Consider the following 14,846-nt stretch of genomic DNA (forward strand, 5'->3'; position numbering starts at 1 on the left):
CTTAAGTTTTACATGATTCCTATTTCCTGGTATATTTTGCATGTGGGAGAATGATTTCTGTGTACACAACCAAAAGCAGCACCTTGTTGTTATATTCCCTTTTTTCCACAGTTTTTTGGTGTAAGATTCTTTAGTTTGTATTCTCAAAATGTCTTTAATAGACCTAAAATTTTCTGACCCTGGTTTTCCAGGTGCAATTTGTGCCTTTTAGATAACAGAGAATTCTCTTTTGGGGGCATTTAGATGTCATGAAATGAGCTTGCTTATGGGAAACTGAGGGTACAAATCAATGTCTGGTTTTGTTTTTTTAAATCTGGTCCTTGATTTTCATTGCTACAGCTTTTTATTTGTAAATAAAGGTGACCTGCTGGAGAGTGTTGTGTGACTTAATCTGGTATTATTTGTAAAACACTGGAAGATTCCTGAGGAGGAGGTACAGTTGAACAAAAACAGTGCGTTGCTAGTAAAATCTGTTGCACTTAAAATAAGATGTCAAGGAAATATGAACATCTCAAGTGCAAGTTCACAGCATTTTTTGAATAATTTCCCACAATAACTTCATTCTGCTGAAATGAACCAGAAATGAAACAGATCAAGAGCAAATGAACTTTGAAATAAGCAAAACTTCTTTAATTCATTTTTTCATGATAAAGACTTTTAAGAAGATAATTATTTTGTAGGCAGTTATTAAATGTGAGACACTAAATTTAGAGCTATTAGAGACAGGGTAACAACAACTGTATGAAGACTTACTTTTCTGGTCACAGAAGTCTATTCTAGCCCTTGTTCTTCTGTGAATTAAGACACCGGTGATGTTATGCTGCTTATCAGGGAAGGCAGTAGGTTGTATAGTTATCTCCTGATTGGGGCAAAATCACTACCCTGAAACCACACAACCTACTACCTCATCCTGTTAGAGCATTAAGCGCATCTTCCGAAGCAAACTAACATTTCACAATTTGCAAGTAAGACTCTTTTAACACTTTCTAGCCCACACATTTCTTAACCTTAAACCAACCATAATTATGTCCTGTTGGCCCTTCCTCACAGTTCTTCCCAGAAGTCAGTCGGAATTGGTGGAGTAACTCCAGAGACATAAGAACTGCAGTGGCACGCAGTCTCCTTCCTGAATTAGCATTATGTAATAAAAAAGCAAGTTAAATCAGTGTACAAAAACTGATTAAAGAAACCTCTTTTCTTAGGGCTCAAGCATTTACCAGTTCCAGGGCAGAACACAAGCAACTGGAAGACATCCTCTTCATTTTTTGTCCAACCTATAACTTCATGGTTTCTCAAACAGCCTATGCAAAGTGGATCTAAATAGCTGCTGAATCAAAAGTGGCATTTTCCGCTGAATATGAACACAAATGCCACAAAGTAATGGAGAAATGGGTCAGCTGTTTCCAAATGGCCATGCTAATGGCAGCCTGAGAAAGCTAAGCGTAAGCAAGCCTGTTGCAGACTGGGTCGTACCTCTGTGCCCTGTCACTTATACCCCACCCTCTCCGAGAAAATGACAAAAAGGAAACTGCTTTTGAACCTGAATGAGAAATATTGGTATCTAAACACTATGAGGACATTTGTGTTCTCTCATAACCCTGCTACAACAACCAAATCCAACATGTAGACAGAGCCAGAGAATGTTATGGTTGAAAAATGTTTGCTTTGTCTTTTGAAGACATATCCAGCGATGATATCACAGCCACTTCAGGAAAGACAGTAGATTGTATAGTTATCTGACAGGCAGGGCATAACCCTAAAACTATACAACCTACTACCTCACCCCAAAGGACAGTCAGACTTTGATCAGATGAAACACAAGCTGTATTCCCAGACAGATGGATTGCTTGGTGACAACCTAGAAGACAAAAAACCCTGGAGACAAATATTAACAGTCTTCAGTCTGAAACAGTTTGCTATACACCAGTCGACATTTTGCTTAATGAGCTCTAGTTTCACGTTTGAGACGTTTAATAGATTTGCAACTTGTGAAGTCATGTCAGTGACAAGATACATGAGGGGAAAGAGGATACAGCATTCATTTTTAATAACTGCACTTTTGTACTTCCAGCTCTGACACGACTACATCTTATCAAACCAGTTTTTTGTCACTCCAAGACAGGCATCGTTATGACTTAGAGAGTGGGTGCTGACTTAGAGGGATTGTTTAACATGCTTCTAGATATTCCTCTATTATCCTAATGAGGAAGAGCTGAGTTTCTCTAACTGAACTTCCCAAGTTCTGCATGGGTAAGTCCATAAGACTGAACAAAGAATTTGTCAAGACCATGAGGAAATGTTATGGCCTACTTAAACAATATGCTACTCCTCAAAGAACAGTAACCCAGCTCTGAATCAATGGCCAAACTAAACATACCCCACTGTAATACACAGACTTTGGTTAATGTGACTAGCAAAACTGCCACTATAGTATAGTCTACTCTAACTTCACACATGCTAGAGTTTGAGGGGGTTGTTATTTCCCACAACCTGGTTTGATGGACCACAACACTTCTCATTCAGGGCAGATCTAAAGAAGTGGAAATAACTGAGATACCAGTCCATAATGTGATATAAATACTGCTTTAATAAATAAGCAAACTTTTAAAGCAAATACCCTAACTTAATCAGCTAACTTACTTTTTGTTAACAGTTAACTAAAGAAAACAATAAATGATACATACACCAGCCACACCCGGACAAACTAAAGTGATGTTTGACTATAAAGCAGATCTCACCCCAAAGGCAGTAGGTCACATTTCAGGGTAACTGAACCGATCTGCTACTGCGTTCAGCATAATTGATATGGGGACCTAAAAAGAGAGGAGAGAGAGAATACACATACTTATCAATTTCATTTCACTGCATACTGAGACAATTACAAGGTGCATGAGAGCACAGGCAAAAGCAGAGAGCAGCTTCTCTGTACATTTTCTCAAGGAGACCATGCACAGCACCAGCTTTCACATTCAGTTGTTACTACCACAACTATATCGTGGCCCACAGGGACCCTCAATTTGAAGCAGACAGGCAAGAGACAAAGTATAGTGAAAAAAAAGAAAAGGTATTTTTTTAGATTGACTTAAATGTTAAGAGCATTGCAGAGACAGGCAGAGAGAGGTGTCTGCTACTTCACCTTCAAGGAACAAACACACTTTTAAAAGAAGCAGAGAAGGAAGGAGAATGCAGATGTCTAACCAAATCAGATAGCAACGTGTTAATCTACAAAAGGCAATGTCAACTTCAAAGCTCATTTCACTGTAGTGGACTCAGCCCACATGTAGAAAGAGGTTACTGGTTGTGGTGAGCTGTAAATGATGCGTATTTGTTGCACAAAACAGGAACGGTGCAACTCTGTCTGTTCTGAGACCACTGTATTGGAGGAAATATTGTACAACCCCAGGTTTCACATCTTGTAATATCAATGCCAAAAAGGATATAAAATATTCTCTGTATACTATACATAAAGGGTAGCATGAGAGATTTCAACGTCTCATTAATGTAAATGGGAAAAATTGGTAGCAGAAGCTGCTCTCTAACCACTATCAAACAAACCCATTTGGAAAGCTCTGCAGCAGAAAGCATTGTAGTTTTCTCTCTGTACTTAAGGGTTTTAAATGTCTGCATTTTCTGACTGCCAGCTTTTTGGCAAGGTCAATTACTCTCTGAATAATTCTCTGAAAAAAAAACCCCTACCCTGTACCTCTGTTTTTTAGATAAAATATTTTAAAATAAACATAATCCTTATGCGTGCAGTCAGAGATCTCAGTATTTTTCCTAGGAGCCCAGAATTTCTATTGGAGCTTTGGCTAAAATTCTGTGCAGAAGTCCGTGAATTTTAGCAACGCTGGGTGGGTACCTGTGTATTGTGCAGTCATCTCAGAGAAAGTGCTTTCAGTGTAAAATAAACCCCATGCTTATGTAAATATGACAGCATTATGTAACATAATTGGAGGAAAGCTCTGTATTGTGTGATTTACTTCAAAGTGAGACTTGTATAAGCATTTGCTTTATAATGGAAGAATAAAAACAACATACCCGTTCAGTGTAGCAGCTCTTTATGCTAGATGGTCCAGAGAAAACAGTTCAAAGGACCAATCTAGCATTAAGAGGATGTGTCCACAGGAGTGAAAAGCCTGAAATACCTTACAGACCCAAACACCTCCACACTGGAAATTTCGTATGAAGATCCTACACTTACGGCTAATTCCAGTGACTGTAAGAGACAGAAGTGAAAAAACAGATCCAAACAATGGCAACATTTTGGAAAGCCTGAATGTGTTCTAGGGATTTACATTGTCTGTTTATCACTTCACTTTCGCTTTTTGGTGCAATGCTAGGTGGGAGACTGGAAAATGTTCACCCTTGTTGAAAAAATGGTGAGCTTTTATTAACCGTTTCAAAAGGTTTCTCATATTTTCTCCGTTGATAACAATGTTAAAGATTCTTTTCTCTATGTGCAGTTCTGATATAATGTTGCCTTAATGTATATTTTCCCACAAAAATAGGAGTAGTTTGTTAATTCACAAAGACATTGAGATAATTATTTGTAAACTACCACAAACTTTGTGTAATATTATTTTCTATAAGATCTGTTATTATGGGTATTTGTAGTACTCATTAGCAGACAAAAATGGAAAAGAATGTGCTTCATCCAACAACTAAAATTAATTAGTCTTCTGCTCTCTCAAGCTGCTCATAAACTTATTTTAATTGACTAGATCACCAAACAAGGATGAACTTTAAAATACTTAATGAAAGGAAAATGCATGTTCATTTTCTTTCGATGAAGAAGACATGCATACAAAATAACTAACTGGCAAGAGTTATGTTTCTAGTTTAACAACTGTTTAACACTAGGAAAAATATGACATTTCCATATTCCAGCTCTCACTGCTCACTGAAAAATGTCTTGGAGCTGATGTTAATAAATACCTCAGCAGTCACTTTTTAAAAGGCACAGGGCCAAGTCTGCTATTTCTATGATGTAACAGGAAAGAGGACAGTTTTGCAGTAGGGTTGTTATATAAATTAAAAGCCTTACTAATTAACAGACTCTGGGACAACATAGACCGAGTGTTTTGCTATTTCAGAGCACCTTCCACCCAAAACCTCAGAATGATTTACAGACGCAAAACCTCTCTGGGCTCCCAGGAGGAAGGTAAATGCCTGGGTGCATGCTTGAAGTGGTGCACCGTGACTACACCGGGGGAAGAGGTGGCTCACAGTTCTCTGTACAAGTGTTTGTCTCTCTCAGCTGGCTACAGAAGAACATTAGCCTGCATACACTAACTTTATAATATCTTTACCTAGGCATTCGTATAGCCAGACTGTAACTAGGAGATCAAATTTAAGCAACTCAGAGGCTAGAGACAAGGTAAGGATGTTCCCCTGGAAAGTTGAGGGTCTGGATGCGAGCCAGATCAGCGTTTTCCAACATGTCTCCATATAATGATTATCTTCTGGCTTCCAAAGTGGTGTACAGTCACCGCTCTGCTCTTACAGACTATTTATTCACTATTAAAAACGTCACAAACATTTGCTGTCAAGAGTGGTTGTGGGGTAAATGGCTGAGGTTCTGCTAAAGTGGATGCTGAGGCCAAGGGAAGCTTTCTGACTGAATTGCAACAGGCCCTAGATCAGGGTCTGGGCAGGAATTTGAACTGCCACGTCATCCTTCCAGGACAGGGTTGTGACAGAGCAGTACCATGGCAGGTAAGTTTTCTGGAGATTTCAGCCAGAAATTACATGGTGGAGGGAAGGATTCAGTTTCCTGTGACCTACATATGACAAACTTCACACACAATATTTTCAAATATATTTTAAAATAAATATAACAAAAATGACACACCGCCTTCATGCAGCTTGCGTCCTTCAAGAAGTAAGAAGTATTCTGGGAAATACTCAGAAGACCAACCCTCCACAGCCTCCTCCCACATTCAGTGGACAGGCACAGGTTTTTCTAAAACTCTGTTCAGTCAGGCTCCTGCTCCAGACAGTTCTCTGTACAAGTGTTTGTCTCTCTCAGCTGGCTACAGAAGAACATTAGCCTGTGTACACTAACTTTATAATATCTTTAACTAGGCATTAGCATAGACAGACTGTAACTAGGAGATCAAATTTATCATTCTCCACCTTTGTGATAACATCCAATTGGGTGATCAACTTTGGTCTGATGTTAGCTCATCAATGAGGTTACTTGGTGCTATAACGCTCAGGCACGCTGTTCTGGTTTCTACAAACCCTATTCACAGTTCTGCGTGGAAACATTTTCCTCAAAGTCATCAGGAGACTTCTTTTAAGAAGGGGAGCAATTCACACACTATTGATACCAACAGTACGTCTTCACTTGGCATCAGTGGCTTTGAAGAAAGTCCTGATAATCCAATATCAGTCCTGATAATCCAAAGCACAAATTATGGGGCTGAGAAGTTAAAATCAACAATTCCAGATCCTTAGAAATCTTACACATCAGAAAAGAATTTAGGAGCCAACGACTACTTTCATTGAGCAGCAATTCTATTAAAATCAATTATATAATATTTGTTTACCTTTGTCTACTTTTTTATTACATCATAGGTATTGTAACATGGTTCTATTTAATAAACAATTTTACATATTCACTGAAACCATTGTCTTTATGTTTTGCAAATATTTGGGAAAAAGGAGCAGCTGTGAAATGCGTCAGAACTCTGTGGCTAAATGTCTTTGAGCTCTGCAATAGTTTATGTGTGTTCCTAAAATCTTGAACATTTTATGTATCAGGGGAAAAAAAGGCAACAGAATGTAAAAACATACAAATACATTAGCTTAACTAATTCCATCTCACATACTGTAGCCTGACTACCAGTCCAGACCTGCGCAGGAGCTTCCTTAACCTCACGTGGATCCATGCAAAAGTCAAGGAAATTCCTCTGTAGAAATGATTGCTTATGCAGCATGTTTCAGAAGAGATTTATGATGGTATCAAAAAATGGGACGTGCTTAATGATACATGCTTTAACCTACTGAATGGGTGTACAGAGATCTGACCAGCAGTAAAGACAAGGAGCCAGGGCTGGGTATACATCAAAGGTGTTCTGCACCTTCACAGCCATGTTCTATACATATATGTTACGCATTGCATAGACTTACTGCTGTAAAATGCCTTAAATGTTAAACAGATGCTTCAAAATGGAATGCTTTAGGAAAAAGACAGTTTTCCATCAAAACAACACCTCATTTTTCTTGGATGTGGGATCATGTCTTCTGCTTATGCAAACTGCAGTACCTATGCTGACAAAATTTTTATTTTTCTATTGCATTTATTTCTGAGTTTTGCTAATGTAATACTCTGAACGCTAAAAAGCCATAAAAGCTAGTATTCAAGAGAATGATGAAAGCACTCAGAATCTCTCAAAGCTTCCACAAAAAAGGAGAAATTAATCCAGGGCTAATCACTGGCTGCTCTGTACGTTGCACTTGTATTCTTAAGCAAACAAATATTTAAGGAGATATATTTTTTTAAAATAAACTCCAAAAGGAATGCAGAACTGTTCAGTGTATTATGAGCTACTTGTTTTGTAGGACTTAAATATTTATCTTCCATGTTTTCTGGCATAATCTTTCCATCTACTTACTTCTCAGACGAGTTGTTGTGTTCGCCCCGATGGGCTTTCTGCCCAGGTCTAAGATGGCTGCCAGGCGTGAGAGCAGCAGCAGCAGCAGCAGCAGCAGCAGAAACTCACGCCGGGCTGCGTTTCTGAGCTGTCCACAGCAGAAATGACGATTATCAGATCCTAATGCCCAGAAACCAGGGTGAGGCTGGCGTCCAGGGGAGATGAAATCTGTGTGGAGATGGCAAATCCACCTGGGTCAAGTGAGGTATGTCTTATGAAAAAGAAATGTTACAGTAAAACAGCAAGGGCTGGATTATCTGAGAGATGAGTGTCTGCAGTAAGAGGAGACGAAGCTGTGACAAGTTAGGGATTGTTTCTTGTTAAGAAAAGAGCTAAGAAAATGTGTCAGTTTTATTTGCCCTTGTCAGGGATAGCTAAGAATAAAAGGGGCATATAACACCTTTCTTGCAGTAAGCATTTCCTAAACATTCATAATTTATCTCCACGCTCTAATGCAGATTGTATTCATGCAGATGACACAAAAATGAAATATTAATGACACCCTCCCAAATATTCGCTTATTTTAGGATGTGGAAAGATTGGACCTTATTTTTGGAAGAGCTGAACTCACGTAACTCAGCTGACATTACCTGGATTTGCTTAACATTTTTGAACACAAAATTGGATGCTTGAATTGAGCACCATTGTCTTTGATTGGACATGTGATGTCCAACTCCTCAAAATCGTGTCTCTCCTGCTTTCCCTCAAGCCCCGTGAAAACAAAAAATGCAACTCGGCATGGTCACTGATGCAGAGAACAGACAGGATCACAGTCTTCCAGTCACTCTAGCTAAATACTCTGCCATCCCACAAAAGCAATTATTTGAGTAATGTTTTTAAGCATTTTTGAATGGAAAAAACCCTTACTACACAGAGAATCTTAAACAAGCCATTTGACTTTTAAGTCAATCAGATTTGGCTTTTTAATATGTGCAATTCACACACTGTCACACCTAACCTGTGTGATACCACTGACAGCAAGTGTTATTTATTTCAGTTCCTTCTGTAAGCTAGGAAAATAACATTAACCAGAGCCACAAGATTGTGAAAACAATATTCATCTGACATCTTCTTAAAAACCGCCATGTCCAATCTCAGCCCACAAATTCCTTTTTTGGAAAACTGAATTTTCACTCTGAAATGGATTTAAATCCTTGGAAATTGTGTTCCTTTTTAAAAGACATGCAATAAACCAGTATGTGCAAGTCCTAACTTAATTAAGCACCAAGAGGGAATGTCTGTCTGTTCTAAACCTCAACAAGAAACTAAAATTCATTTCACAGAAATGCAGCTGTGCCAATAATTCTAGTTGGTAGAAAAATGTCTTCTGCCCTTTACCCCATAAGGCTTTCATTTTACATTTTAGCCTTTAGTGAGATCAAGCAGCTGACAAGTAGGAGTGAGGAAATTAGTAGTCTGGGACCCAGGATTAGACCAAGGGTCTGAATAACCCAGCATTACATGTATTTAGCCTAAAATTCTGTATTTACATCAATGCACACTTACACTTGTCATCACCACAAACAGGATAAAGTTACTCGAGTGCTAACGAAGAATAAGCTTTGTATGATGGCAGGCAAGCAAAATCCATCCCTTACAAACTGTTACATTTGTCATGATCACTTTAGACCCGTAGCATTCAAAATCATTCATAGCATTATATGAAAAGCTGGCATAAAATCACCAATTTATGTAGGATGTTTGTTTTAAAATATTGTTAAAAACTTAAAATTCATTTCCATTTTAGAACGATGTTCTGAGGTCTGGACTGTATTTTGGCTCAAGCTACTGGGCTTGGTTCAACCTGACAGTCCAGAAGTAGAAGCCTGGAAGTTCACATACATTAACACAGGGAAAATACTTGGGCAGGCCTTGTAAATCAAAACTGCAGTGGGCTGTTTATTTCTGTTACTTTTTTGGGGGGGAGGAGAAGAGGTTATAGACCTGCTCAAAAAAGCCCTTTTGCAAGAGCACGTATTTTCATTGACCCTGTCAGACATTTTCATGTCCCTGTTAGGACATGGCTTTACCAGGCCAGGGCACACCAGCTGACGGGTTCTGGAGGTGCAATGCCACCCCAGTTCACATCCTGCCTTGTGTCCCCTTCCTCCACCGTCCTTCTGGAGCCTGAGCTGGGCCCTGCCTCTTGCACACCTCTAACTCCCAGGGACCTCCATGAATTCGCCACTAAAAATGCTGCTAATTATTGAGATCCCTTTTTTTCCTTTTAGTGGTTGTTTTTCTTTGTTACCAGCAGACGATCTCTGTGCACAGTAACAGCTTTGTTACCACCCTTTGATATCGTCTCAAGTTGTGTTATGATTAAAAAAATACACACATGTGCTTTTGTCACGATTACTTTGCCTCTGCTCTGATCAGTTATTTTCCATTCGGAGTACTCCACGCTGCGGGCGCAACAAAGACACCGAAAAGAAGGCTTATACACAGACTCGCTGTACAAGCTAATGAGATTACCAGCCTCATTAGCCATCCAACGCAGCCACCTGTCCGAGACCCAGACCAGGTGTACACAACACAAGTCTTAAAAAAAGCAAGGGGGGAACCACTGAAAATTGCTGTTTTCACTGCAAGGGCCCGATTTGAACATTTGTACCCACGCATTGTGGAGGATGAAGGCTTTTGGAGTGCTGGGGGTGACCGGGGCAGTGACACCGATAGGGCACTCCCTGGCACAGGGAGCTCTCCTCGTGAATTACAGGTGAGGCGCTCGGGTGGCCAGACACACAGCGCTGCCTGTTTCGGCTCCCTCTGAACAACCTTTTGTTTTCTCAGGTGACCGGGGCTCTCCATAGACTTACTCTACTGTAAGTCTTTTTACCTGAGACAAAAGCTTTCACTGGTTAAACATTCATTAATGGACTTAAAGCAGGGCTTCAGGTGGCAGAGAGTGAGCAGATCTCTGCCAGAGCTCGACGGTGTGTCAGACTCTTTGTGTCCATTATTCATGATGCTGTTGCTACAGGCCCTAATTTTACATAAATGAAAGTCACAGGAGAACTGTTAGGATGAGCAACTAGGAAGAGCACAGGAAAAGAGCGCCTCGTCGGTTGGTATTAAAGACACAGTTAGTATTACATTTTCTGATTTTGAAGCCTCTTGAGAGTGGAAATATGCAACACATGTTCTCTGAAGAGTGACAAGCTGAAACCTAAAATATTGAAGACGGTCTTTAAAATCAATTTCTTCATGTCCTCTGCACAACTCCATTCCAATTCCCCACGTATGAAAAATAGATAACCTCTTATCTCCAAATTCATGTGCCTTACAGTACCTTTTAGCTCCTGTTTAAAAACTACTAAAATCCTATCATCTTAGCTAGCTTCTGCGCCTGCTCTGGGATGTTGGAAGATTTCAGAATTTAAAATCTGTTGGGCAAGGAGCATTTTATACCTTCTCTGAAAACAGAAACGTGCATACTAATAGTACCAACCCAACAATACAGCAAGCAGACTTGAGGCAACTGAAATAATTAATTCTCCTTCCCTTATTAACATAAAAAATAGAGTAACATAAAAATACCTACTTTTCTATCTCACATCATTTAGAGCAAACATACTGGATAGTATTTCAACATTTTCCTGTAGGAGAAATGACTTTGAAATAAGCTTCAGGCACAGAATCCATGACATGTAAATTGAGATATACTGCTCAAGATATATCTTAGTTGTGAAAGTAGGTCATGCATTTAAGACACTTCTAGACTCTGTTTCTTGATGTCAATATTCTGAAAACATTCTTGAGTGTATAGAATAATATTTTAATTATTTATTGGATTTCATTCTCTAAGAACAGTAAAGGAACGGGTATTTCTAAGAGTCCTCAAAGGTTAATAACTATAAGTACTTTTTTATAACCTTTTATAACTTTATGTGGTGTATACTCGATCCCTAAGGGAATTGCATGTTTGAAGCACACCACAGAAAAGTTGATGCAGTAGAAAAAGTTGATATGTGAAGATCACACACTGCACTCGTAGGGATCCTGACTAAACAATATAATGAAATTTTCAAATGTTTACTACCTTGTATTATTTTGGGACTCCTGGAATTTCCTCAAGAGTGGTGTTGGGTATTTGTTCACCTGGCTATAAGCAAGTTATTCCATGAGCAAAGTTAAAGGGGGAAAAAAAGGGAGGGAGAGAGAGAAAGTAAGAAAGCAAGAGAGTCTATGTGTTTGTAATGTGAATTGAGTTTCCAGGCCAGAATGTCTATCAAGAGAATCTAAAAAAAAAGAGGAAATTCAAATTGGCACTACTAGCAATTTATCCACTAGGTGTCACAAAACAATCATACAACCAGATGAAAAGCAATTATACGTAAAATGTGTCAGTGTACTACATCAATGAAGTGCTGCTTTGAAACGAAATCTGTTATAAGAGCAGATGCAGGAAAATGTCATGAATCTCATGAATATACATACTGTCAGGAGTGTATGGGAACCTGAGCCATGATACACAAAAGCTGTTGCTAAGAACGGTGTATGTCATGTAATGGATTCACATACAAGCATACAAATGTTCCATTAAAAAAAATCTTCCTAAATCCTAAAAATGGTATTACCAGTTCTTAGAATCGTGAGTCTTATGTTTCTTGCTTTTTAATGCTCCAGCTACTGGACTAATGTATTGTGTCAGAATCTCTACAAATATGTCAAAATCTCTCCTGACCACAGGGAAAACATTGCAAAGAAAACAAGTTCTAAAGGCTAAAATGTATGAGGAAAAGAAACAAAAATATATTATTAATATTACTATAAAATCACAACAAATGCCAAACATTGGAATTGGCAATAACACGCTGATAGTCACTCCTTAGATTTTGAGTGTTCTTATGGAAGGGTATATTATGAACGTTAGGGTAGAAAATTACCAAATCGTTCTGTAGCCATTATTCATGAGAAATTAACCTCTACACTGGAGGTATTTTTGTTCTTAAATATTCCTGGATCATTCTAAATTCATAATTACATGTACACCTGCACTCATCCAAAACACTGACTGCATTAAAGGATCAAGGCTGGGCTGCTGAAACAGGCACTTTGGTTTCCAAAATGGTTCTTTAATAACAGTGACTTTTCCTCAGAGTTGCATAAAATTTTTACGGGTCAAGTAGACTCCAGTGTGAATTTATCATTATCTGTACTCACACATAATCCACACAATTAAAAATATTGTAATCAATAGTATATGCAACATTATAAAGTAGAACAGGCCAGTTAGATAAGAGGAGGAAACATACCCTGGACACTTTTTATCACACAAACATAACAGTAACAGGGCTATATACACTGTGCTGACAAGTGCCGTTTCATAAAGCCAGCCTAAGCAATGTTAGAAACTCTTCCCCCTTTTCAGAAATGCAGGAAGGAACATATGCCCTAACATGGCATTGTATGTTTATACTGCATTTTATATGTTTTATCACGGTTGTAAAAAGCAAGCATTTTCAGGGTGTAATTAAGCTCACATGATAAGGTTTGGACTTTTACATAGTCTTTCTTTATAAGAAATGCTTTGTAAATATCAGAGCTGGCCAACAGTTTCCAAAGCTTTGAAATACTGTCTAACTTGGGGATCATAGGAAGGAAGCTTTTCTTCCCTCCAATTTTCCCTCCTTTTTTTTGAACAACTCAATCAAATACTTGTGCTTACAGGAACACAGGTACAAAGCTGAGAGAGAAATAGTTTTTTTGCTTCCAACACTAGCATAACTTTATCCGTATATGCTGAAGGAATCTGGTGGTAGTGAAACATACTTTCAGAAAAAATGAAAACCATTGTCTTGAAGTTCTCCCCACATTAGAACCACTATCTAACTTTAAAGAACCCTCCTATGATCTCCATTTAAGCTGACAGAATTCAGAGCCCCGTGAAGTCAATGAGAATTTTGTTATCTGACTTCAGTGAGGCTGTGACTTCACTTGAGGCAGAACCATATAGAAGAAATGCTGAGGTAACTATTCGTTACATAAACCCCTGACTCTTTTGATGCCAGAAGGTGAATTGATCAGATGTACAATATTATTAATTCCACTCTGATTTTCAACAAGCTCTTCCTTTTCGATCTTCCAGTGGTCCAAGTCTGCCATATTGTTCTTGTTTTAGTCCTTGTTATGACAGAATCAAAGAACCACAGAGCAATTCATGTTGGAAGGGACCTCTGGAAGCATCTAGTCCAACCTCCTGCTCAAAGCAGGTATAATTAGATCAGGTTGCTCAGGCATGTATCCAATTGAATCTTGGACACCTCCAAGGCTGGAGAACCCATAACCTCTCTGGGCACCTGACCCAGTGCTTGACCATTCTTTGGTAAAAAAGAATTTCCTTATATCTGACTGGAATATCTCATGTTCCAACTTGTGGCTGTTGGCCCTCATTCCATTGCTGTGCACCTCCGAGAACAGTCGGGCTCCATCTTCTCCTTACCCTGCGATCAAGTAGTTGCAGATAGCAATAAAGTCTCTCCTTTGCCTTTCTTTTTCCGGCCTGGACAGACCCAGCTCTCTCAGCTTCTCCTTGCTTACCATGTGCTCCAGCCCTGACTAGACTGGTGGCCCTCCACTGGGCTCATGCCAGTATGGCGGTATCTTGCTTGTACTAGGGTGCCCAAAACTGGACACAATACTCTAAACACAGTCTCACAAGTGCTATAAAGAGGGGAGGATCACTTCTCTTGGGCTGCTGGCTGTAGTTTTGCTAATGCAGCCCTGGATACAGTTGGCTCTTTGCCGGAAGGGCACACGGATGGCTGACGTCAACTTGTGCACCAGGACCCCCAGATCCTTTTCTACAGAGCTGCTTCCTACGCAGCTGGCCCCCAGCCTGTTTCATCATCATCTCACTGATGGCAGTATATACACCATTTCTCAAATTATCAATATTAAAACTTTTTTTTTTTTTAATTTGAAACCTCATCTATCCTAGGCCTCACTTGGCCTTGAAGTACCATGAGTAAACCGGCTTAGGAATGTGAATGTACAGCAAATGTGCTTCCCATTAGCTCTTAATGCCATAAATCTGAAATCCTTGATACTAGTGCTAGAGCAGTGCTTCCACTCAAATCTTAAAGAAGCTTTAGTCAAGATAGTAAGTCTCAACGGCAGCATATAAGACACTTACTTTTGCGTAGGGCAGGCTTGTAAATGCTGGTGGTTCAGAGGTCCTGCCCT

The 14,846-nt window shown here is 39.2% G+C and overlaps 1 long non-coding RNA gene across 2 annotated transcripts in view; it reads right to left on the reverse strand.

Moving 5' to 3' along the window:
* Nucleotides 1-2,567: 2,567 nt before the first annotated feature.
* LOC137664333 (uncharacterized) overlaps nt 2,568-14,846 on the reverse strand; it is a 111,739-nt gene continuing 99,460 nt past the window's right edge. For both annotated transcript variants that reach the window (XR_011048280.1, XR_011048279.1), the window contains 2 exons: nt 7,620-7,826; nt 2,568-2,813 (listed from right to left, as the gene is read on the reverse strand). This is a non-coding gene — a long non-coding RNA (uncharacterized lncRNA). The remainder of the gene's footprint in view (nt 2,814-7,619; nt 7,827-14,846) is intronic.

This window comes from Nyctibius grandis, chromosome 5 (genome assembly GCF_013368605.1).
Source record: "Nyctibius grandis isolate bNycGra1 chromosome 5, bNycGra1.pri, whole genome shotgun sequence".
In the NCBI taxonomy this organism is placed as follows: domain Eukaryota; kingdom Metazoa; phylum Chordata; class Aves; order Nyctibiiformes; family Nyctibiidae; genus Nyctibius; species Nyctibius grandis.